At 39.0% G+C, this 27,551-nt stretch overlaps 1 protein-coding gene across 5 annotated transcripts in view; it reads right to left on the reverse strand.

Moving 5' to 3' along the window:
• Positions 1–27,551, reverse strand: part of ZBTB39 (zinc finger and BTB domain containing 39) — a 614,376-nt gene that overhangs the window by 546,549 nt on the left and 40,276 nt on the right. The gene's annotated exons all lie outside the window — the stretch shown is intronic.

Consider the following 27,551-nt stretch of genomic DNA (forward strand, 5'->3'; position numbering starts at 1 on the left):
CATTGTAATTTCCTCATATGCAGTTTTGCAAATGGTATTAGTAGTATGCACGATGCCATGAAGCCCAAGGCCTGCAGAATTTTTCTTGCAGGGAGTTGGGTCTTTGTTGCCATTGTTCTGAAGTAGTGAGTTAATTGTAGTTGTTTGTCTGGCATCAGATAAGCCCATCTGGGCCATTGTAGTCAAGGTGGCACCCAGGAATGTCATATTTTGTGAGGGCACTAGTTTTGATTTCTTTTCATTTACTGTGTACCCTAGGCAGCTTAGAAGATGTTTTACAGAAGCCAGGTGTTGTAAGAGAATGTCCTTGTTTTCTGCTTGGATGAGACAGTCGTCCAGGTATGGGTATATTTGAATTCCTCTTTGTCTGCAGTATGAAATTACTGGTGCCAGGCATTTTGTGAAGACCCTGGGCGCAGTAGATAAGCCAAAGGGCAGTGCAGAGAATTGGTAATGGGTTGAACCTGCAATGAAACAGAGGTATCTTCTGCAATTTTGTCTGATAGGGACATGCAGGTATGCTTCCTTGAGGTCCAACGTCACTAGCCAAGCTTTCTTGCCCAACATGGGAAGAAGCTGCTGTAGTGTTAGCATCTTGAATTTGGGTACTTGCAAGAAGGTGTTTAAAATTGAAAGGTCCAGAATGGGTCTCCAAGCATTGTCCTTTCTGGGGACTAGAAAGAGCCTTGAGTGAAATCCTTGGCCTTGCTCCTGTGTAGGTACCAGTTGAATGGCTCTCATGTCCATGAGAGCTGTAATTTGTTTTTGTGCCTCTGCCCATTGATTTTGTGACAGGTTTGGCATTCCTTTTATCCTTGGCAAGGTGTGGAAATGGAATCTGTAATCGTGTGAGATAATGTCTAGGACCCATTTGTCCTTTGTGACGATGCACCAGTTGTCTGTAACAAGTGCTAATTTTCCTCCCAAGGGAGCTGCCAAGAGAGTTTTGCTTGGCAGTTTGAGGTTTAAGTCATTGTGTTTGCCTTCTAGTAGTTTGGGACCTGTCTTCTCCTCCCGTCTGTGTTGCAGTGCCCCATTGGCGTGGTTTGTAAGGGATTTGTGCTTGTCCTCTGCCACTTGGGTGCCTGTATTTATCCCTCTGTGGTCCGTCAGAAGCTGGAAAGGACCAATTTTTTGTTGGCCAATTTCTGCTGAAGCGTGGGGGCTGTACCTGTAAGAGAACTTTGACGGTCTGCATAGATTTCGCCTTATCCTCCATTTTCTTTAAAACCTCCTCTGCTTTAACCCAAATAAGACATCCTGCTGTAAGGGTGCATCCAGTAACTTTGCTTTAACATGATCAGGCAGAGATTGTTCCTTTAGCCAAGCATGCCTACGTATAACAGACCCAGTAACAGCTGCTCTAGAGGAAGTTTCCAAGGCATCAAAACCACTTTGTAAAGTATGTTTGCCCACCTGTTCAGCTGCATGCAACAGATCTTGGATTTCCGTGAATTCAGACTGTTGAGGGTGCGTGCCCATCTTTTGTTTTATTTGAGACATTAGGAATTGCAGGTATTTAAGCATGTGAAATTGACAATTTAGTGCTCTCATAGCTAGAGTAGCTGAGGTGAAAACCTTCTTCCCCCACATATCTAGTGCTCTGGAGTCCCTTTCTGAGGGTACAGGATTTTTAGCCATAGAAGCCTTAGCCCCTTTGGGACCCTGGGAGATTGTCTCTGGATCAGCAACAGGGCTTTTGTAAAGGAATTTGTGCGAGTCAGGCACTCTACAGTATCTATCTGGTTTGGCTGGAGCAGGAGGCAGAGAATCTGGATTTAGACTAGATTCTAAGAAGACATCATCCACAATGTCCAGAACTGGGGGGATAGCAGGTGGTCTGTGCTGGGGGAGTAAAGGAAACTCTCGGAGCCTTTTCTTTGAGTCGGAGTAGTCCTGACCTTCCCAGTGGAAATGTTCCCTCATGGTATGTAAGGTTTCCCGAAAGGAATAATCTTCAGGGGGAGAAGCTGAGGGAATGGAGTCTTCAGCATCAGAATCTTCATAAGGGGGAAAGGAGTAATCCTGTTCCTCAGAGGAGCCTGAGGAAACAGACACTTGATCAGAGGAGGCATAATCCTCCTCTTGTCTAGGCCTTTTGTTGGGGGGGGGGTTGGGAACCCCCTGATCAAAGAAATCAAATCTTCAGCCATTTTAAGCATCTGTTTCTTAGGCATAGGGCCTTGACCTGGAGACTGAAGTGTAGGCTTTTTTTTGGTTTTAGAGGAGTCTTAAGCTTAGCATAAGATTGTATGGTGAGAGTAGTCAGTCTGAAGACACCTTCAGAAACGGTGTTTCTACAGCACCGGCTTCCCCTACTGCAATGTCGTCAGTAGGGCCTAAAGAAAATGGCTGCGTCGGCCTAGAACTCTCTGCTGGGGGATCCGAAGTGGTCTGGGGATCCAATTCAGCGGTAGCCAGGGGCTGCGTAGGCGCCTCACTGAAAACCAGAGAACTGGCGACCGGCCCAGCCGAGGCCTCGGAGTCTGGCTTGGATCTAGGCTGCCTGTCTTTATCTTTGCGTTTTTTATGCACGCCGCGGTTGCTCCGACAGCATAGTGTAATTAAATTTTCTACCGAAGTAGTGTCGAGCGAAATCAAAGCGTCGCTTTATAGTTTGCTTATTGAACCTAGCACAAAACTGACAACCAGTGACGTTGTGGTCTGGGCCTAGGCAAAGTATACAAAAAGAATGAAAGTCCTTATGAGGTATTTGCTTCCCACAAGAAATGCAATAGTTAACTTTTTCTGACATAGGACTGAGGCAAGAAAAGGTTCCCCAACGGGGTACTTAGCTTTGAAGACTTCTGACTGAAACTCTATTCAAAAATCTCAGGTGTCAGCCGACCGGCACTTACGAACTGCTTCTGCTTCGGGCACCGCGCGGCAAGAAAGACTGAAGAAAATGGCGTCGGATGCCTCTGATATACCCCTGGCGCTCTGACGTCAGGGAAGAAGCGACAGCAACAGACGCCGGACCAAGACTTTGGAATTCTGGCTGACTGCGGGACCGTCTGACGGCAGGATAACCCAAGTGTGATGACTGCAGCAGGGTAACACGATGAGCATCTGGCCAAAAACACAGACAGTGCATCATTTTTAGAAAGGCAAGGGTAAACGCAAGCAGACAGGTTAACAACCTGTAACTACAATATAGTAAGACAATTTACAGAGACAAAGTGATTTTTAAATACAAGGACAGTGGGTGTGAACACTGTTAGGCACTGGAGCTGGTATTTCTGGTAACAGTTTGAGAATTAAAATTTCACAAACTCAAGGAATTAATGGACATGTGGCAACACTGCAATTTCAACTATTATGCTACATGCATAAAAAAGAAATCTTTGTGGAAAAGCAAAACATGAAAAGATAACTTACGAGAGAATCAGATAATTTCTATACAGGGCTGGATCACAGATCACACTAACATTTTACACGGGGAAAAGAAGTAAAAGTAAAGTAAAACCAAATATTTTAAGTGTCTTTACCAGCAAAGCTTTGAAAATATAAAACCTAAATGAACCGAGTATGGGTTAGCTAAGTGTTTGTGTAGTGGTTTACGCTTTCTTGGGCAAAAATACTGACCGTGGTACAGTAAGTGAAGTGGAAATAATAAGAAGGGGTCCAGATCCACCAGCAAAGAAACTGTCTCTCTTTCATAGGTAGGTACTAGGCTATCGGCCCAAGGGCCTATGTAAGCCTAGCCAAAAAGGTTCCCTGGCTTACGCCACCCAAGAAAGTTATTTTCCTGTGCCACTGTCGAGCAGAGACACAGAAGTGATCCCCAGGGTGTATTTCCCATTTCCCATCCACTTATCAAGATTTATATTGAAGAGTGCTAATGAAGAACTTTGCTTGACATAGATGGGTAGCCTGTTCCAGAGTATGGGAAGTCTCTGGGATAGGAATCTATCCCTCCAGCATGTCCTGTTTATTGTGGTGACACGGTTTAGGTCCCTTCCTACAGAGGGTATGGAAAGAACACAATTGATTTATACAGGATTTTGAAGGCCAAAGAGTTTTTTTATGAAGTATCTGTTCTACAGTTCATTTTCTAGTGTGGTCTTGGGAAAACCAAATAGAATTTGGGAAAATGCTGATTATAAATTTTTGAACTGAGTAAATCTAGCAGTTCGTGATATCAGTGGGCATACATTAAGGAACAGATACTACTCGATGCAGACGCGTTTTCTGCAGTTGGCCTTTTATGGTTTGTGGCTAGTCTCAGCGCAATATGATTAACAGTATAACACTTTAATTTACTTTTAAGGGGAAATGATACAAAATGCACTTCCTCAATGTTTACATTTTTCTCCGATTTAGATCCAGATACTGCATCAGATTCTTGGAAGGGATACAACAGTTTGAAAATGCAGTTCAGCATGAGGAAGATTTTAAATCCAAAACGGTTAAAATGCAGTGCATACATCTGTGAACAAAGATAGATTCTGTGCAACAGAGTCAAGTGAGTCAAAAGTACATTCCCAGCAGGATCATACTACTAAAAGTGAAGTGAAATTCTTAAGAACTATGCTGAATAAGCAAGGGCAGGATAACTGGCTCCTCCTAGAAGTAAAAACAGATGCAATACAATCCTTGGTAATGGCAAACTTCTGAAGAGCTATTACTGAGATAAAAACCAGTCTGTCAAGCCACTGTATAAATTATCGAAAATGCAAGGCAAGAACTTTGGCTCTAATAAAACATTTGGAGATTTTTAAAAAGTTATAAGAAGCAATGTGGACATCACCTGTGTTAAAAACTTATTAAATTATGGTGATGCCTCTAGTTGTCAACTACTGCATGCTCATATACTTGCATTAATAACTGCTGAACCATGACCCACAAAAGGCTAATAAAAATATCAGCTTAAAGATAATATAAAAGGCAACATATTTGCCAATGATACAAAACTTGTAGAACAGCTAAAAGTCAAGTGATATTTATATAAGGAATTACACAGATGTCATATTATGTATATTTTTGTAAATCTCTTAGCAAAAAGCAATATCGACACAAATGTCTGGTTTCCAGTGCCTCACAAACCGACAAGCAAAGCTGCTGCCAGAGTTTGTGTGAGGCTTGGATATATACAGATATACTTTGAGTGGTTTAGAAAATACTATAAAACTTTGTGACTTTTTATTTTGGACTATTTATAAAGTTTAAGACCGACTCTAATGAGTGAGTGATACCATTGTGAAGACAGCCTATGTGAAATAGCTCTGTTGTTTATAAGTAACAATTACAGTTAGAAAGACATGAGCACTTGTTTGTATTGTGAGTTTGTCATAAAGCTAAGTCTCCAGTAACTGAAAATCATAAGGTAACTTTCTAGAGCTTGTGTGAATGACAACAGCTTTATTCTGTAAACAAAAGTGAATCACTGTTGGTTTTCAAAAAAAAAAAAATTCTTCCCAGAGATGGAAAGGAAATCAGCACCTGAAAGTTCTATAATGATATGAATGAGGTAGAAAGAGACATGAAAGCACAGTTGTGTAAAATCTTACCACAAAGGTAGATGTCCTTGCTTCACCGCTGCAGTATTCTTTGGAAATGGGGATTCCCTGCCGTGAAGCCCACCGTTCGGCCAGTTTACCAAAGTCTACCGCTGCGTTAAGGTACGTTGAACGTCACCTGCACACTCCTTGCGTAGGGTAGGGCATAAAGGTGAAGTTCAGGTATACCATCCTCAACAATTATTGCCCCAGTAGGAACATCATTCCAAGGAAAACAAAGGAGAACCTGCACATCCAGGAAGGAAAAAAGACCAGGGAGTTGGAGTAAATACTACAGTGAAGGCAGGAACGTCTACCGTTAAGGTAAGATTTTACAAAACTGTATTATGTCCTTACACTCACTGCTGCAGTCTTCCTTACAAATGGGAGAGTGCCAAAGCTCAAGAAGAAACTTGGGAGGAGGAAGCAGCAGAGCCCTCCAAGAAGTCACGAAGAACGGCAGCAACAAAACCAGCTCTAGCTCTGGAGATACCATCCAACTGGTAATCTTTGGTAAAGGTAAGCACAGAAGTTCAAGTAGCAGCTTCAAGAATAGAATTAGCATCTGAGCCTTTGAAAAAAGCACCAGAAGAAGACACAGCTCTAGTGGAATGAGCCCTTACAGAAGTGTAACAAAAGGAAATAGCCTTTGAAATCCAAGTGGAAATAGTTTGCTTAGAAACAGACAAACCTAAAGACTTAGGACGGAAGAAAACAAATAACTGGTCAGATTTTCTGATAGCATTAGTTTTATCCAAATAAAATATGAGCTGTCTATGCATATCTAAAGTATGCAGCACCCTTTCACTGTCAGACTGTAGAGTAGACGTGTCCAACCTGCGGCCCGCGGGCCGCATGTGGCCCTCAGAGCTCTTCCATGCGGCCCTCAACCTCTAACTGCAACATCGATGTACGCATGCCCCATAACACTTTTTTTGTTTAGTGTTTTTCATTCCTTTGACCTGTAACACTAATGTCGATGTCCGCAAGCACCAAAGCACCTTCTAGTTTTGTTTTGAGCCAAAAAAGGGTCAGTGTGTTTACGCCATTATTTTGCGCCGAACAATCAGTGTGTGTGTGTGCGTGTGTGTGTGTGTGTGTGTGTGTGTGTGTGTGTGTGTGTGTGTGTGTGTTCTCACTGAAGAGGGACTCATGTATGGATTTGACGCTGTTGCCTTTGAAAGGGACAGCAATTACCTGTGTTAATAGGTAAGTATGGAGTGAGTGCATGCATTAAAGCAGAATTGTGTGCGTGAAAGTAGAAGAAGAAAGTGTGTGTGTGTGTGTGTGTGTGTGTGTGTGTGTGTGTGTGTGTGTGTGTGTGTGTGTGTGTGTGTGTGTGTGTGTGTATGTGTTTATATGTGTGCATGAGAGAGAGAGATGCATGCACAAAGAGGCTAACAACGATCAGTCTACCTACTGAACACAAACAAGTTAACTCAGAAATATATCATATATTAAGTGTGCACTTTCATTAAATTGCGGCTTTCCTGACAGGGAGAGTGCTGTATTGAACATGAACTCATACCTCTTAACTGTATGGATTTTCAAAGAATGTCTGGATTTTTGCCTCATCTTCCAATTTGTGTCTTTTGCTTAGGAAATAAAAGTAGTCGTCCAAGGTAATGCAGTTCCAGGGAGTAAGAATGAGACAGCAGCCTAGGGTTAATGGGTCAGTAGTGGACTGACTATGTGGGACTGTAGCATATAAAGTTGTATTGTTTTTTCAGACAAACAAAAAAGCACCTAGTACTGTTTTTTCATTCGTGGGTTCTAAGCAGTGGTAGATTGGACAACAGTAAGCTTAGCTTGGGCGGATCATCAATACTGGCAAATTAAGTGGGCACAATGTCATTTTTTAAATGTTGGGGATTTTAATGTGTATGTGTATGCTTATGTGTTGGGAATGCTGCCACAGTAGATGATTATTAAAGACAGAGACTTACGGACTGTGGAGAATGTTTCTTTGTTTCAAAACCTAATACTTGGGTACGCATGCCAGAAATAGATTTTTTAAGACATAGCTTCTTGCCATTTACAGTGGATGGATATTTACATTTAATGGACAATGTATTAGCGTGGGCCTGTGGGGTTCTGAAGGATGCCAAGTCTACCACTGCCAATGTCTTGTAAAGTGACCTGGAAATGGATATTGGGATGTTACTGAAAAAATATAGTAAGTGGGCTTATAAATATAGTTTAATTAAACAAAGTATACTTTCAATTTACAGGCCATAATTTAATTTATTTCAGGTAGTCCAGATACTGGTAGATTGCATACCATTAGACTTAATTAGGAAGAGCTGTCATTCTGGGGAAACAAGCAGCCCTAGTTTCAGTGAAAGCTCTGTGGTTGCTTGCAGGTAGGAAGTTGCAGGATGTTGATGCAATGTGTTTATGTATTATTTTAATGCATTTGTCATTTCAAAGCATGGTTTTCTTTGATGCAAAAGAAGGCAGGACTGAATGAGCCGTATAATGTTTAACTGACAATAATGGGATAGAAAGATTATAAGTGATGTATAATGCTTGCAGCTACAGTTGTTTCAATGGTGTCTGTGATGCAAAACTATTTTTGGGCCTGTGTCCTACTTTTATTTTCGCTTTGTCCAGATTTCTTGCTCTAAGTTTGAGAGGTATGGTTCCATACTAAATCAGAAGTTGTATTTACCTTGGAAGACCTTTCGGCATAATTATGAAAAACAGAGCCTTTTTAATGTCTCTGCTTATTTCCAATATAAACTGCCATGCAACCTTGCAAATAACCTTCTTATTAAGCTACTTTACTTCTTTTGGAATTGACAGATATGATTCATCTGTTCGGACATAAGCATAGAGTGCTAATGTGACTTTGATTTCTTGCAGCAGTCTGTGGTTTACATAATCACAATAACTTTTCTGTGTTTCTGGGTGTGTAATGAATTTAATAGTTTTAAAGATGTTTTCTAAAAATAAATAAATAATCCTCTACACTTTGAGCTATTGACAAAGTCTGGGAATTTGTTTTTTTTCAAAAGCGAAGGTCAGCATTACGGCTCAGTAAACTGTCAGTCTGAGTAACTTCTGCACAAATTAAATTGTCTGAATGTCAAATGGCTTTAGATTGGAGGGAAGTTTATTTTTATTTATTTTATTTTACATTTGTTTACCGGGAAAGTCTGACTGGGCACAGGTCCATTTTCAGCGGAGGCCCGGGGAGAAAAGCTCCAAAAATAACACAAGACAATATAACGCCTGAGAGAGAGAGAGAGACAGCAAATTATGGATGTAGTACTCATACAATATGGCAGAGATTACATCTCGTAACAGTGAAAATCATTGTGGTACAGAATAAACTTCAAAACATTTTTTTTTTTTACAGTTATAATTATAGCAAGGCAAATATCAATGAGTTAAGTTTTTAGGAGAAAGCTGTTTGTACATAGCTGAAGGTCTGAAACAATCTTTTGGTATGGGTTAACCTGGGGATTGACACAAGTTGTATGTTTACACCAATATGTAGCATTATAGTTTATGGTTTTCTTATTGATTTACTTTTTGCTGAGCAGTTGTTTGTTGATTTATTGATGGTCCTTTTGGTGGTGGGAAATTACATGGATGAATCCATCTCTATTATGATTTTTTTTTTCAGATATTTTGACTTCCAGACAATTTCATTCAGTGAGTGGGTGTCATGTGATTACTGAGGTTGCCTATTTTATAAGTAGGGGCTTTGTGTGTGTGTAAGCGAAAGAGATTTAATATGTATACTGAATATAATTTTGCAAATTGAATTCTTAGTTAAACATGCCCCTCTTCTTGGGCAACTAGACTTGAGTAACCAATATTAGATCTTAGCCATCCAGCTGGGAAAGGTTAGTATGTGGATTTTCCATCTGGTTTGATGAAGGCTATGCTACTTACACAAGGACTACATTTATGGCTATCCATCCAGCCATCGTGTTGCTGAACTACATTGTTTCATAATGAAAGGAGCTTTTACAGAAGTTGAAGGTTTTGTGTCAAGAACCTGTCCATAAAAAGTGGCTTGTTTATGTTGCAGTGAAGGCTGTGATCTTTGTAGTGAGCGTTTTAAGTATAACCAGTATTTCTGAGGTAGAGTAAGTTTCTTAAGGCAGGATCTTTCTTAGCCTGGAAAGCAAGCCAATGGTGAAATTTATAGGGGCCAGTGAGAGACAGAGGAAAGCAAGAAGCTTTTAGTCTGTTTAGATAACTATGTGAATTTAGTCCTTTGACCTTTTTGTCAGAAATGGTTGTAGTCTTTCTTTGGCAGGGTGTTTTGCTGAGGCACATGTCAAAGGGCATTACACTCAATAATGGCTCTTGTAAAGGAAGAATACAGGGATGTTATGACCTCCTTGTCCCTGGGTGAGATATCCTTACTAATGAATTGGGCCATGTAAAAAGCTTTCCTTACAACGGAGACAACGTGGTGGTCAAAAGTCAGATTTCTATCAACCTGGCTGCCCAAGTACCATACGACTTATTGCATGCTTACAACATTGTTATTAATGTGATAATTTGTGGGGACATCACTCTCCTCAAAGGGAATGATGCATTTTTGGCATTTAGCTTGAGGCCATATTTCTGGCACCAGTTATTTGTTTGGGTGAGACCCTCTTGTAGCTTATTCAGAATTGTTTTATTAAGTCAGTAATGTGAATTCTTTACTTTATTGCAAATTTGTTGGGTTATTTTTGTGGATTATAGTATTGTAGGACTGCTGATGTTGACATTTTATGTAGTTGGACTGCTGGAATGGTTTTCCCATTGAAAAATGCTAGTGCTGTAGTGAATATCTGTTTATTTGTAATATATATATATATATATATATATATATATATATATATATAGATATATTAACTAAGATGTTAGAGTTAACTGTTAGATTAGAGAATTAGAATGAGAATTAGAATTTTAAGGCAAATATTAGGCATTTATTACATTTATTCATTGTTCAAATGCACCTGCAGTACAGCCAGGAGGTCGACTGTGGTCTTCCGGAGCAACAAAAGAGTTAACTATATGATATATTTTATATGCGGCCCCAAGACCATTTCTGTTAACTCAAAGCGGCCCCAGCAAGCCAAAAGGTTGGACACCCCTGCTGTAGAGGGTAAAAAAACAGGCAAATTAATAGACTAAATGACAACTAATTAACCACCTTGGGCATGAAAGAAGGATTAGTATGCCAGAGCACCCTGTCCTCATGAAATATCAGAAAAGATGGACAAGCCATAAGGGCTTGCAACTCAGACACCTATCTGGCAGAATTAAGAGCTAACAAAAGAACCATCTTCCAAGAACAATGCTGCAAGGAAGCTGAAACAGCAGCAGGCTCAAAAGGAGCCCAAGTCAATTTTTCCAGAATGAAATTAAGATCCCAGAGAGGAGGAACAAGCTTCCTGGACGTCTAATATTAAGGATGTCTTTAAGAAATTGCTTAGCCTCAAATCTAGAAGCTAACGGGGGGGAGTTAAAGGCAGACAAGCAGAAACAGCTGATGAGGACCTTAATAGAAGAATAGGCCAAACCAACATTGAGGAGCTCACACAAATAAGAGAACTTAAGGAACAGCCACAGAAAGTGGGTCCAGGTCACGAGAAAGACACCAAATAGAAAACCTCTTCCATTTAGACAAGTAGGAGTTCCTAGTAGTAGGGTTCCAGGCCTCCTGTAGGATCTTCAGCACATCCTCAGAAAAAAGGTGTTTATGAGGGATCAAAACCCTATCACCCACAGTGTCAATTGAAGTGTGGACAGGTGGGGATAGATAAGAGACCACTTGTCTTGTGTGAGGGGATCCACCCTGTGAGGTAACCTGTGGTGATTGCCCTTGGCTAGATGCAGAAGTACAGGATACCAGTGCTGTTGCGGCCAAAAGCAAATCACCAGCAAGACTGTGGGAGCATCCTGTTGAATCTTGAACAGGACTCTTGGAATGAGAGGAAGGGGAGGGAATGCATAAAGAAACATCCCCCTCCAAGAAAATGAGAGGGTGTCCACCTTCCATACCAGAGGACCTGGGACTCTGTCACAAAACAGAGGAAGTTGTCTGTTCAGAGGGGAGGCAAAGAGATCTACTTGAGGAGTACCCCACTGGTGAACAATGTCCAAACACATCCCTGTGAAGCATCCACTGACCTGAAAGAATATAAACTGCCTGAAGAGACACTTGATAGCCAGATCCCATACCAGAAGTGCCAACTGGCAAAGACGGTAAGATCTTGTACCCCCCTGTTTGTTGCTGTACCACATAACCTTGAGAGGCCCCAGAGAGAAGCGAGGAAGAAAGGCCTGAGGAGCCAGCATAAGAACTCTCATCTCTTTGATGTTGATGTGCTCTTCTGGTGTTGAAGCAACCAGACTCCCTGAATCCTCAGGGAGCCAAATGTTGCTCTCCATACCACATATGAAGTGTCTCTGAACAGATCCTGAGAGGGAAGAGGAGGCTGAAAAGGGAGGCCTGGATTCAGAGACAACTGCTAAATCCACCACAGACGTTCTTTCCTGAGACATGGGAGAAGAGGAACAGGAAAGTCTAGAGGATGCACATGCTGAAGCCACATAGACTTCACATGAGGAAGTTCCGGTGGTTTCTAGAATTTGGCCACAGGGAGCAATGGAATGGCGGAAGCCATGAACCCCAGAGCTCTCAGAAACTCTCTGGATGTAATGGAGGACAGTGGAAGAAGAATTTGAAAAAAAAAAAAAAAAAAAAAAAAAAAAAGAAATGAGAGTTAATGCCTTTGGAGCAGACAAGAATGCCAGCATTGGCACTGTTTGAATCCTGTAACCCAGAAAGCCATGATCCTGAGAAGGACTCAAGGAAGACTTTTTGAAGTTTATTGTGAACCAAAGGCTCCGAAGAAGAGAAATGGTAAAATGAAGATTTTGCAAAAGGAACTCCGGAGAAGATGCCTGAATCAGCAGGTCATCCAAATAAGGAAAGATTTGGACCCCTTGAAGCCTGCAAAAGGCAATCACAGGAGAAAGGCATTTGGTGAATACCCTTGGGGCACTAGAAAGGCCAAAGGGCAAAGCACACAACTGAAAATGCCAGGAAGCAACAGAGAAATGCAAAAATCTCCTGAACAGAGGATGGATCGCAATATGGAGAAAAGCATCCTTGAGGTCCAGAGACACCAGAAAGGCCTGAGAAAGCAAAAGAGGAAAAAGGGACTGAAGGGACAACATCCGAAAGGAAGGCACCTTCAGAAAAGTAAAACAAAAAGGGAGAAAAGTGCGACAAAAGCACCAAAATGCCAATGTAAATTATCCAAAATGTAGCACTCTAGAGGCACGACCGACCATGAAAATACTGTAAACCAGAAACTTTAATAATAAAAAATAACAGGAAATAAACTACAGTACAAGCTTAATTGGCTCACCGTGTTTTTCGTCTCAGAAAACTGAGACTTCTTCAGCAGTAATAGCCATTTGACCCCACAAGCATTTAAATAGACCTTTCACTAACTGATTAATTACAAGTAAATAACTGCATCTAATATTCATTGCATGTCCAAACTCTAAAACATCCGTGTTATAAAAAAATACTTTCAAAATTTATCAAATAGTGATGCAGGTACCAAACAAATCTTTATGTACCCTACATATATAAAAATCAAAAAGCATTCTACTACCCTCTAGTGACCTAAAATCTGAATGACAATTAAAATGACAGAAATAAATCACATAGTGTAGTTATTTTGATCATAAAAACACTTGAATAGTTCTAAAAAATGTTAAAACATAACCTAATAAAACATCTTATCACATATTGTAAGATTAAAACAAAGGAGTGGAAAAAATCTCAGAGTAGGAGTTTTATGTTATAAAAGGCATTTGTATTCAAGGGAAGAAATACATAATAAAAAAGTAAACAATACATTCATAAATACCAACTAATCAATGTATACTTTATTAAAAACAACCGTCACTAAAACTAAAAACTTTCTACAACCTTGCTGCACTAAAGTGTAATAGAGGGGCTATCAAAATATTATCATTTAAACCTCGTACTCATTTGGCCTGTAATAATACTTGCCAATGTGTTTCTCTATATTCGATCTTCTCTTTCCATAGACCACCTCTAATGTTCCAGGGCACAGTTTCGAACACAAAAAAATCTAAATTTAAAATCGGGACAAGCAAAAGTGTGTTTATAAAGGGCATTCCTAGGGTTTGAAACTGATATACTATAATAGTGCTCATATACTCTCTTTCTAAGACATCTTTCAGTTTTACCCACACAGAATGCCCCACATTTTTCACAAATGACTAAATATATTAAACCTTTGGTTTCACAATTACAATATTCATTGGCAAATATTAATTAATCTCTACTAGGAATGTATATAGAACTTCCATTCCAAATAAACATGTACAGCTTACATTTCCCACACTCATAAGTTCCTACTTTCCTAGCATTCCCTTTATTGTCCCTATCTTTTTTCTCAAGAATATTCTTAATGTTCTTATTCTTCTTAAATATAAAATGTATGAAACCTTCAAATAGGTTTTTGACATCTGAAAAACGTTTAAATAGGTCCCAATACTTGCTAATAATCTTAGTAGCAATATGGGTGTCCTTTGTGTTCTTGTTGAGTCTTGTTCAACTAGCCTACTTTTCTAAAAATAACATCCTTTCTTCCTAATAATGGAAAATATTTTTTTACCCCCATCTCTCTTCAGAATTTCTAGAATAGGTCTCAAAGTACCTTCTTTTCTGGGTGCTAGAAGCATTCTTGAATAAAACTCTTTCCCCCTTTGGGACACAGGCACGTCTTGAACAGTATCCTGAGATAAGAGGTCTCTTAGAAACTCTGGGAAAATAGAGAGTTGTTCCTGAGAAGGCTCAGGAATGCCCATAAAAGGAGGGCAGGAAATCCAGACCATGAAGTACCCTTGCCGAATGACTGACAGAACCCAAGAATCCTGGGTGATTTGGAGCCAAACAAGAAGAGGAAGAGAGAGGAATGTGGCTGGGAACAGGTGGACAGTCAGAGAGCACCTGGTTTGGCACAAAAGAAAGGCTTAAGAATCCCTGCAGTCTGAGTGACCTTAGCAGGAGTCGTCCGTTTACTACCCTTTTTACCTTTAGAAGGAGGACGAGATTGCCTAAGAACACAGGCTGGCTCAGAAAAGTAGTTTCTTAGAAATTTTGGCACAGGAGAAACAAAGACATGCTTAAGTTCCTGTAAAGCCTTCCCCTTGTCCTGAAGATACTTAAATAAACCAGCAGCCGCTTCACCAAACAAAAGATCAATATCCAGTGGAGCATCCATCAACTTAGTCTTAATATCATCGGGCAAAGGCTGAAGCCAAAGCCATGAGTATCTCCTCAGAACTGAACCAGAAGCAGCAGCCATAGAACAGGCATCTGCTGCATCATAACTACATTTGATAGAATGACAAACTACTTGAGAGGAAGTCCCAAGTAAAGAAAAAGCTGAAGTTTTACTCTCAGAGTCTGGAAGATCAGAAGGAAGCTGACAAGCCTGAGAAAGAACAGCCAATACATACCTAGAGATATGGGTCTGATAATTAATAGCCCTAAAAGCTACTGTAGCCAAAGTATAAACCTCCCTATCCAGCTTATCCATGGCTCTACTGTCTTTGTCAGCAGGCAGTAACTTGGACGAAGGAAGCAAATGAGACAGCTTATCAGAGGCTACAGACATCACAGAGGGGTCAGCAGCAGGACATTTAAATGAAAAGGAGCAATTCTCAGGCACCCTATAAAACAGACTTCTTGGGAGCAAGGGGCAAAGAGAATCTGGCGCTTTAGAGGCATTGGAAAAAACATCCAAAATAAAGCAGGCAAGACAGGAGGAATGGCTGCAGGTTTAGGAGACTCCATCTGCAGTAACTCATAGTACCTCTTATGGATATCCAAAACCTGGGCACAATCCCACTTAAAAAATTCCATCATCCTACAGATTGCATCCCCAAAGGAAATTTCCTCAGAAGGATCATCTAGATTAGGAGAATCCTCCTCCTCAGACCCGCAGTCTAAAGGAGAAGGAATCTGGGTAGAATAAGCAAAGGAGTCATTATCAGAATCTACCTCAAAAATTCAATTCTCTGGGACTTTCAAGGGAAGAAGAGGGCTAAGGAGGAGCAGGAACTGAAACCCCTTGAGGAGGCATCAACAACAGTACAGCATTAAATAACCCCTGAGTAAAGGCCTGCCACTCACTTTGTGGAACCCTAGGAGCAGAAGAAACGATTAGTTTTCTATTTCTTTTTTAAGGGGACATCCAACCTAGAAACCTGACAAGGCCTAGACTCAGGACGGCATTCCACAACTGCAGTGGGAACCTCTTCCCTAAAGAGAAACTGCAGGACTCCTCCAGACCCCTCAGAAACAACTGTGGTTCCCTCTGAACGTCTGAAATAGACGCCTGCACAACCTCATCGGACTTGCTGCCTGCCATATCCTCACCGGCCTCCAACCCAGACGCTGCATAAGAATCTGACAAAACAACTTGGAGAGCCTCCGGATTCATAATAACCTCTTAAGATGCTGGTTCTCAAGATACAAGGAAAGAGAAGAAAGCCTACTATAAAGAGTTTTAGGGACAAATGCCTGACATTATGAACAAAATGTATGGTCGTGAGTAGCACCTAGGCAAAAAAGACACTTATTGGGGCGGTCTTTATGGGGAATTAGTCTCCCACACTGGCATTTACCCTTCTTGGATGAAATTAACCCCAAACAGCACAAAACAAACAGAAAAAGTAACCAAAAACCCAACCGGGTACTTATCTGCAACTGTGAGGACTCCAGCAAACAGAAGCAAGCACAGGAATGCCAACAAACAGAAACGGTTAAAAAAAAAAAAAAAAACAGGAGTGGCGGCAAAGAAGTTCTGAGGATGTTACACCAGAACGTCACCTTTATGCCCTACCCTACACAAGGAGTGTGCAGGTGACGTTCAGCGTACCTTAAAGCAACTGTAGACTTTGGTAAACTGGCCAGACAGTGGGCTTCACAGCAGGGAATTCCCATTTGTAAGGAATACTGCAACGGTGTATGTAAGGACATAATTGCATTTAGAACTTCTCTGTACCTTACTGGGAAGGGACTTTACAATCAGGAACAGTAGCTAAGTGTACAAAGAATGACAGATAAATTTTAGCCTTATGGGATAAGACAGATCTATGCAAAAGTGATTTCTCAAACACTGTTCGCTTCTTTAATTCAAATGTACGAGAATGCCACTTTAGGACAGATCTGCATTTTGAAATTGGCAAGGAGGAACCTGAGATAAATGCTGTTAATATTTCTGGTGAAGTATCTAGATTTTGGCATAAAAGCTCATTCAATACATTTCTTGCATTACAGATTCCTTTCACTGATGGCATAACAAAATAAAGCATGGTTGTCTGCTTACAAAACACAAATGTAGGCGCTAAGCAGAACTGATACTTTCACTGGAAGAGAGAAAAATATTTACTCAGCTAGTACTTCTAGTTGAGTCTATGACTAAGTAACAACCTTTAAGAGAAAAGGTTTTAAGGAAGGATGCAGAAGGAAAATACTATATAGTGGAATTAACCTCAAATATATTTCCAACAAGCTAGAAACTACAATCTAATGCAATTGTAGAAGTTTCATAGCAAGCGGGAAACTTCTGAGGTGACAAAACAGTAACAAAGTTGACTAATGAGCAAAGGAAGCTGCATATATAAAATGACAAAGTCCAAACTACAGATAGTGGGTAAATAAGAACAATTTACAGCTTACACAAAGAAAGAAAATTACAATTAGGACATCAGGTAAATCTGAAATTGTTAACATCTTACTATAAAATATAATACTTGTTGAGAACGTAAAATGTAGAAGATGGATCCCTCCTAGGGCCTGGCAAGGAAAAACACGGAGACAAAAGTCAACATTTCACTAGTCATAATGGTATTAAAAAAGCTTGAAGAAATGTATAATACTATTGAAAATTACTATAACCATTTTTGTATGCTTAAAGGAAAATCCTGTCAGCGTGAAACGTAACTTGGGATATTTATAGGCAATGAATCGCCTGTAGAAAGGAAAACAATTATAATGGTTCACCATTGGTAGCAAACGGGGATGGGGTGTTTATAAAGTTTTGTGTGGACAATTCTTAAAAGAAATTGAATACATTTTTCTTGAATAAAGATTCTACTAACAAACAGCAGACCTGCTATGGACTCCAATGTTTGCATGGTGGAGCTCTCCACAATTAACCAGAAGTGGTAGAGAAGCACATTCTATTGCCTCAGTCATGTCTGAACTGTACAAAACTTGTCAAGCTGTTAGAAACTGAACAAATATTCCAACAATCTTATCCAAATATCAACACCTGACTCCTTGCAATTAATCTGGAGGACAGGGCAGAGTTCAGCAGATAAATTTCTGAGAGACTTGCACACCAATTTAGGTAAGAGCTTCAGGAATTGCTGCTACCAGGTTAGTGAAACTGTCAAAAGAGAAAGTATGATTTTCTAGTGTACAGCAGTGATTCAGCAATGTGCATTTTTTTTAATCAACTAGGTCCCTGGGTGTCTACATGGTCTTCCATTAGAGGAACTGCAAGATTATATTCATCTGTTATGGGATTTGAATAAAGGGGTTACACTATGCTAGGCCATAGATACCAAACAAAGAAGTGCCAGTAAATTTAAGTTTTACTTTGTGATTTTCCTGATGCATCTGTTCTAGAACCCCTTTCTTTGAAAACACATGGGGGACTTCCAGGATACAGTCAGACTTCTGTATGGAATACTTCTGAAGCCAATATTCAAAGACAAGTCATCTTTCATGTAAAACTGACTTGCACCTAAACAAGTACGTGGTAAACACTACAGGCTTTGGAGGAACAATACAGAATAGATACAGCGATGATGTGCCTTGACAGTTAAATATGCAACTACAGAAATCCAGTTCAGCACTCTTCAAGGATATTATAATTCAAAATCACCCTTGTTTGAAATCAGATAACGTCTTCATTCATAGAAAATACTGAAATCAGACAACTTCCTCAAATAAATTATTCATGGACGTTAAGAAAGTCTTGGTAACAACCGTACAGTTTAAAACAATACAAAATCTTATGAAAAAGTAATAAAATGTTGCTTAAGTATTGCAATGATGTATAGACTTTAAACTGAATTTGTCTGTTTCTGCTCCTGTAAATTTAACATTCACATCTGCAAATAACATGATTATGGAATATGTTATAGAAGTTAATCCAGGCAATGAAAGAATTACTTCACATCAGGGTATATATTTTGACTATAACTTAAGCTGCATGATGGAGTAATTCTACTGCCAAATGTATTTCCATTTACATCTGATACATGCACACATTTTATAAACACCATGAGTTTGCCTATTCTGAATTTTCCTTAGGTGTGAAACACCCCACAGATTAATTCCTGGAGGGCACTGTTTAATTACACTTTATAAGCTTATCAACAAAGGTGTATGCAAATCAGGACAGACAAAGAATTAGAAAGGAAGAAGATATATATATATATGTATATATATATATATGTATGTATATATATATGTGTATATATATATGTATATATATATATATGTATATATATATATGTATATATATATATATATGTATATATATATATATATATATATATGTATATGTATATATATATATATATATATATATATATATGTATATATGTATATATATATATATATGTATATATATATATATATATATATATATATATATGTATATATATACATATATATACATATATATATATATATATATATGTATATATATATATATATATATATATATATATATATATATATATATATATATATATATATATATATATATATATATATATATATATATATATATATATATATATATATATATATATATATATATATATATATATATATATATATATATATATATATATATATATATATATATATATATATATATATATATATATATATATATATATATATATATATATATATATATACACACACACACATATACGTCACATATATCTATGTTGTATATCTGGGAACATGATTTGGTGCGTAAATAGGGATAATACTATGTATTCTGAATGGTTACATAAAATCACAGAAAACCAGTTAAAGCTAATCATACTGGGAACACATCTGAAAATCAGAATTTGTGGGCCTTCAATAAAACTATCAAATAATGACCTTTTAGAGAAACTGTAGGCAATTTTCAACAAATTAAGAAAATTATGGAAAGTCTAAACATAACCTTAGGTTCAGAGATTGCTACTATGGAACAGACCAGTCAAAACTTTTTGAAGCCTAGTCACAGCAATCACACTGCTATATCCAACTAATTCCCCCTTCTCTCCAGAAAGGATTGGGAGACTAAGCCTGGGTATACTTGTGGCTCCCCCATCCATTCATCTAAGTAAGATTCGAAGATAGTGAGGGACATGCATTGATTAACAGAAAGAAGCAGCTTGTAACAGATATGAGAAATTCTTGGATAGAGATATGCTATACCAACAAATCCTATTTAATTTTGTAAAACAGATTAAGATCACTTGATCTTGTATAACTACCAGTTTTGCACATATTTAGCAGAGCACGTAGAACTGGGTCATTTATAGTTCTGTAGGTCAGACACAGAGCTCCCTATATGAGTCTGCAGAAGTCAGAGAAGAGAGATGGGTCTTGTAGGTGCTTTAGGTACCTTAGGTAGCTCATAGATGGGATTTGCTTAGTGAGGAACTGCTGGGGTGTTTCAAATTGGTCAGGAATTTGGACAGGTATACACTAAAGGGTGCACCATGTTCTAGTAAGACACCGATGATGGATGAATAGAGGGGAACGATGGCCTCATTTGACCAAGGATGAATTGCTCTTAATAAGCAGCTAGTTGAGGCAGAAGGCTCTCCTAAAGACAGTAGGCACGTGGTGATCAAAAGAAAGTTAATTATCCTTGAAGGTGCCTAGGTCTCTAATAAGTGTATGTTTTAAGGGAAGTGTCACTTATGTGGCAGATATGTGACCATTTCCATTCCCCCACACTGTACAATGTCATATTTTTTGATGTTCAACTTCAGATCTGACAACACAAGTCTGACTGATTTAGGGTCTCTTGGAGAATCTTACTGTCTTCAGGGGAGGTAATAATGGCTTCAAGCTTGCAGTCACAAGTCACATGCAAACCTGGTCAGCCAGAGGTCTTTAATGTCATATTAAATATTAGAGAAGTAAACGCTAAACAGAAGTGCTTTCAATACAGAGCCCTGGGGTAGATAACTGGTGGCAAATCTCTTGAGGGATAGTGTGCCATAAACTATAAAAGAGTGGTGTCTATCAATGAGGCAGATGATTTATATCAAGTCTGACCAGTTTGTGACTGTGTACTGTTTTGCAGTCCTTAACTAAATCGAGGTAAGCTATGAAGTGGCCCTCACCTACTGCTTCTGTGACTCTTCTAAGGAAGTCAAGTGGGTTTAATATGCATGACTGTCCATTAAAGAAGCCTAACTGGTTAAGATCTAGGGACTGTATTACCTTATATCCTTGTAAATGAAAAAATGCACTGTGTGAGGACAAAACTGCACTGGACAACCGAGAAAACTACCAACAGCTTTATTAAACGTTTGACAATCACCACGTTTTTCGTCACATAAAAATTAGACTTCATCAGACAAATACAACAGTAATTAACATCTATATATATGCTGACCATTCATTTAAACTAACCAATGAAAATCTTATTAAACAATGCTCATGAATATGAATGAATGTAAGTAAACTTAAATGCCTGACATCTGAAGAATCGAAATAAAATAAAATAATTTGATTCTCAATGACATAAATCCATTGAAATACAGACCAATGTGTAAAATCATTATAGAAATCGAATGACCTTTGATAAAAAACTATTTAGTATTCTCGTAGAGAATGAAATAAATATATACGAATGAAATTTAAAATGATGAATCAATTATATGTTTTAGTGAGCAATACTCCCATCTGGTGGTCAAAATCGAAATACGCATAGATATCATCATAGATAGTGTACCAAACTGGTATATAAATGAAAAATAACCACATTAAATATATTGGGTAGTGGATATATATATCCTTATTTATAAGGTCAAAGATGCATTTCATCATCTTGCACATGACACTACTAAGGCTGACAGGTTTTTAGTTGCTAGACAGACAGGAAAATCAGTCTTTTTGCAAGAGCTGAGACAAGAGTATAAATGTGGGAATACGAGGTAGTATTTGCATCAGGGTTCTAAAGGGGTGGGGGACTGTTGAACAATATCAAGTCAACATCAAGCTCAAAACAAATTGACCTTGGAAAAGTTCCTAAAGATGGCTGAAAGACAGCTGGGCTCTTTAGTTCCTGATCTGTACTTCCATATGATGGAATAAAACAGTGCAGTCATTTGATATGAAGAGTTAGGGTATGAAAAGGGACAAGCAGCAGACAAGGGTTGTGCTTGTGTTAGCGAGAACAAGATCAAGTAGGTTAGTGCTCCTAATGAGGGAATATATTACTTAATGAAGGGAGTAAATATCCTCACTGTTTCCTTGATTTTACATGTAAAGGTGTAGATTTGCCAATGTATGGGGTGTAGTCAAAGTCTGCTAGAAGGTTTGAATTTAGGTTAATAGAAAGGGGAGATTTATTTTGCAACAGATAATTAATTTCAAAAATTGTCTAAATAGTTGGCTTATTCCCAAGGGGATCCAGTATGTGTCAACATGGGATAAGATGAGCGACAGTCCCAACTTGCTTTGCAAAGGATGGCCTAGGCCTCTTACTCCAAGGCTTCCTCATACCAGCTAAATCCTTTGCTGCCACCATAGTGTGTTTGTTTTAGGCAGAATCCAGCTAATGGACATCCCAACATAACTAACATATCAAAACCATAACAGGATCACATTAAGGTGACTCTGTTTTTGAAAATTCTGGCAGGGAACAAGCAGCCCAGCCTTGAGGCTCTTCTGGATCTGGACCATATCAATATTTGTGTAATTACTAAATCTTGGTTTGAATGTTCAGAAAGCACTCCCTCCAAACCTGGGGTTTGTTCATACAATGCCATTAGACCAGATGGTAACTGTGGTGGCATCTCCACATTTGTTAGAGACCAAATCACATTTAGACAGATTACCAGTGACCGACAAACAAAACTCATGGAGCTCCAAAACACACTAAACAGGACCAGCTATCAGTTTATAGGCATTTACAGGACACCATTTATTCACCTGAAAATCACGTCAGGTTTTTAAATGTACTTTCATTACCTACAAATATGAACATTTATTACTTTGGAAGACTAACTACCCCTCAATAAACTAGAGTACCTAAATCTCCAATGTAGGATATGCTCAAAAGTTCTTGGACTTAACAAAAACTTCCTGGACTAGACTGTTAACAAACCCACTAGAAAACATATCGTCTTGATCTGGTCCTTACAAATATAGCGTCACAGCCTTCCTGAAGACACTGGAGAGTATGAATGTCTCTCCAAACACCATCATATTGGGTGACTTCAACTACCCAAACATACACTGGGAACATTACTCAAGCCCCAACACCCTAGCCCAGAGGTTCCTGGAGTTCATAAACTCAAATGCTATAGAACAACTAGTCACCATTCCCACAAGAGGAGAAAATATACTAGACCTGATCATCACAAACATGGGGTCAAAATGCTCCACACCGCAAGTATATCCCTCATTGGTGAGATCAGACCATAAATTAATCTCATTGGAGATCCACATCCCGCCCCCACCCCCATCAAAAAAGACCACAGTGAAGAACTTCTCAAAAGCAAACTTCACACTTCTTAAGACTGGAGTGGTATCCTTCAAGGCCCCCGAGCCAGTGCCCTTACAAATGCCTTCTACGAGCACCTCCAGGAATGTATGGATCAAGCAATCTCTAATAAAATCAAGACCCTTTCCACCAAAGGCAGGCGCCCGGTCTGGTGGACCCCAGCCATAAACAAACTCTACAACAAGAGGAGAAAGCTACTACATGACAGAGCAAAATCCCTAAAAGGGAAGGCATCTCTGATCAATACTAGCAAAAAACTACGATCACTCATAAAATCATCCAAGGCCAACTTTGAGAGAAAAATCGCTAATGACACAAAAGACAATCATAAGGCCTTCTTTAGCTATGTTAGAAACCTGGGTGGAAACTCCCAGATATGCTCAAAATTAGTCCAAAATGAAATCACTGAACCCACAGACATTGCCAACATACTGGCAGACAGGTTCAGTGCAAATTTCTCCCCTCCCTCCCCAAAGGAGAAATATCTATCCCACCAGAGTCTAGCCTCCCAAACATCTCAGATGCCCAGGTGAGAGCTGCTCTCTCTAAAGCAACAAACACAGCATCAATGGGACCGGACGGTGTCCCCGGCTGTGTGCTACACGAACTCAATGAGGAACTAAACCCACACATAAGGCTGCTGTTTAATCTTAGCCTTACTACAGGATCGTACCCAAAGAATGGCGTCGGCAACTGTGGTCCCACTCCACAAAGGCGGTGCTTCTACGGACCCTGGAAATTACCGCCCCATAAGCTTGACGAGCCTTGTCTGCAAAGCTATGGAGAGGATCATAATGGAACTCATAAATAAAGACATTGGGGACCTACAGACACTGGATCCTACCCAATTTGGCTTTGTCAAGGGCAGATCCTGCCTCTTGAACTTGGTCGACTTTTGAAACAGTCACTAAGGCCATTGATGAGGGTAAGGCAGTTCACACAGCCTACCTTGACCTAGCAAAAGCGTTCGACACAATACCCCACTCGGGCATCATAGAAAAGCTCACCAGCTTAGATGTAAACCCATATGTCACAAGATGGGTTGCAAACTGGCTCAAGGACAGAACACACAGGGTTAGAGTTGCTGGTGCCATGTCAGACTCTAAGCCGGTCATGAGTGGTGTCCCACAGGGCTCAGTCCTGGGCCCCTCTTGTTCGGCATTTATTTTTCTGAAGTGCAGGCAAACATAGGGGGATTGTGGCTGACAAAATTTGCAGATGACTGCAAACTGGGCACCACAATTGACACTCCATCAGACACAGACATCCTCCAGAGAGGTCTCATAGAAATGGATAACTGGTGCCAGAGCCATGGCCTTGAGCTAAATGCCAAAAAATGTATAGTCATACCCTTTGGGAAAAACAAGGTAACCCCTAATTACCACATAGGTGATAATCCATTAAACACGGAAGAAGTTATCAGGGACCTAGGGACCCAAGTTGACAGTAACCTCTCTTTTGACACTCACATTGCCAAAGTGGTTAGGAAGACCTTCTACATTGCCCACCTGATCATGAAAGGGATTCATATCCAGATCAGGAGAGGTCATTGTACCCCTGTACTCTTCACTTATCAGACCAATGATTGAGTACAACGCCCCATTGAATGTACCTTACCCGACACCTGCAGCAGTTGGAAAGACCCCAAAAGTTCCTCACCAAAAGGATAAAGGGGCTCAAACATATGTCATACGATGCCCGACTGAAGAAACTCCAGCTCTATTCAGTCGCATACCGTCTGCTCAGAGGTGATCTGTGCCTGACATACAAGGCCATGTCCAACCCAGAATTAATGGACATGCTCCACCTCAAAAATCCAAATCCACCAGAGCCACGAGAGCAAGAGACTTAAACCTCAACACGGATATAAATAGGACATGCTGGAGGGACAGATTCATCACCCAGAGACTCCCTACACTATGGAACAGAATCCCAGTCCATGTGAGGCAGAGCCCCTCACTGACTCTGTTCAAGAGAAATCTTGACGAGTGGATGGGAGATCGTAGGTTTACCCCGGGAATCATCTCTGTGTCACTGCTGGACAGAGGCACAGCAAACTAATGGGTATAGTATTCTCATCCTAAGGGGTGGTGAAAGCCACACACACTCTGGCTAGGCTTATAAATGCCCTAGGGCAGATAGCCTAGTATGAACCTATGAACCTTTATGTACTATTCCATTTGTACCTCCTTCTACAGTTAACTGACTATGAACTAGTGACCTTCTCCTTCAAAATATCTAAACCTAACTGAAACCAATATCTCTAAACCTAACTGAAACCAATATCTCAGAATTCCAGGATTCCATCAAACTCTATGATTTAGTTTCAAAATTCACTATACCAGTATAACCCAATGTACTACCACAGCTGGTAGCGTTACAATTAGTCCTATGCCCACTTAGATAAATGAATATACTGGAAGTTCAAACCAAATCTATGTATAATATAGAACTTCAAAACAAACCACCCTGGTTGTCCACCAACATAAACTCTACAATAAAAAAAAAACTCCCAAGTATGCAGAAGATCAAAATAAAAACACAACCAACACGTTCTTTGGGAAAACGCACATCCAAGGAAAAAGAATACAAAAAATGTACCGGTTTTGGTCTTTTAATCAACAGAACTTCTTCAGAATAAATTAAATCCAACTTTTCAGTTAAATACAAAACTATAACATCACATGACTTAAAATATCCAATTGGAAAAAGCAGCAAACCTTAAAGGTACATATGGTTCTTGATGCATACATTTCTAAAAACTTACTGACAACCAAATACTAAAAATTATTACACCTTGACAATGCGTTAATATAGAATACATTACAATCTCTGGGCTACAAAAAACATGTTATATTAATATTTTCATTAATTCCAGGTTATCTGGCAACAATCTGATTTGCCACTCCACTTCTTTATATTCAATGCATACATTATAATCTCCTCCAAATTCATTTAAATTTACAGAATCAATAATGAAAAACTCAAGTTTCCTAAAGTTTTTACACACTCCTGCATGTTTAGCTAAAGAATTACTTAAATCCCTTTGTAATAGCTGTTGTGTTCATAAATTATTACTAATAGTCTCCTACTATGACAGGTTTCACATGTTGCTATACACACAGTACCTCTGGAATTACAACCAAATCTGCCCCTCACCCGAAAATTGCTTGTTGATCCCTTTTATAAAGACACCGGACAAGTCACAGATGAACCTGAAATGTTTACAACTATTACATTTATAAGAGCCCGGTACAGAGTTAACTTTCTTATTCAGTCCAGACTTTTCCAAAATCACTAACATTATTACCCCTTTTGTATGTAAACACTGGTCTTTCTCCTAAAACTTTTGCTAAATCTGTGTTTCCCAAAATAATTTTCTAGTTACCTAAAAGTACTTCTTTTATAACATACATACCCAAAAATTGAAAGGAAAGGATCTACCATGAAATTATCCATAGTTTTCAAATAATGTTCCTAATGGAAAAAATGTAAGGTTTCTACTAGTAATACACGCAAAAAGGGTAACTACGTAAATGTACACTGCGAATACACCAATAAGTGCCCAAGAAATGGTTTAAAGCATAAATCCAAACGAACACCAACCAAAGTAAAAGTGCGAAAATCACTGAATTTATTCTGTAACAGGCACGAACAAAACAATAATACGAAAATACAAATAAAACAAAATTTGAGTTAAGCGCTTCCACCCATTACCACAGGGTTTCATCAGAACTCTCTGAACAAATTACCCTCAGATGCTTAAATGCCTTTTTAGGCGCCAAAATAATTTCAAATCCTTAAAGTCATATCGCAGCAATGTCACTTAAAGCGTAAACATGTAAGTGTATCAAACTACGTGATATACGAGTATATCATAAAAATGTGTACTTGTACCAAATATAAAAAATGTTTACAATAAAAATATACATTTAAAATACTATTAAAATATGAATGTACAAATAATATACATCCTTCGTCTCTACAGCTGTCACTACCAAATACATGTTACTACCTGTATGCAAATATGTAAATAAATAAGTAAATAAATATAAAGAGTTGACGATTAACATGTTCATTCCTATAAGTGCTTATAAATAAATGTGTAAATAAATACACTGTCATTGTATAAATAAATCAATGAATAAATACTATTCTTCCAAGTACAAGGTGACTAAATTGACTACAATACACACACTTGACATAAAACCTAATA

The sequence above is a fragment of the Protopterus annectens genome, chromosome 9.part0 (assembly GCF_019279795.1).
Source record: "Protopterus annectens isolate FY-2018-M chromosome 9.part0, PAN1.0, whole genome shotgun sequence".
Taxonomy (NCBI): Eukaryota; Metazoa; Chordata; order Ceratodontiformes; family Protopteridae; genus Protopterus; species Protopterus annectens.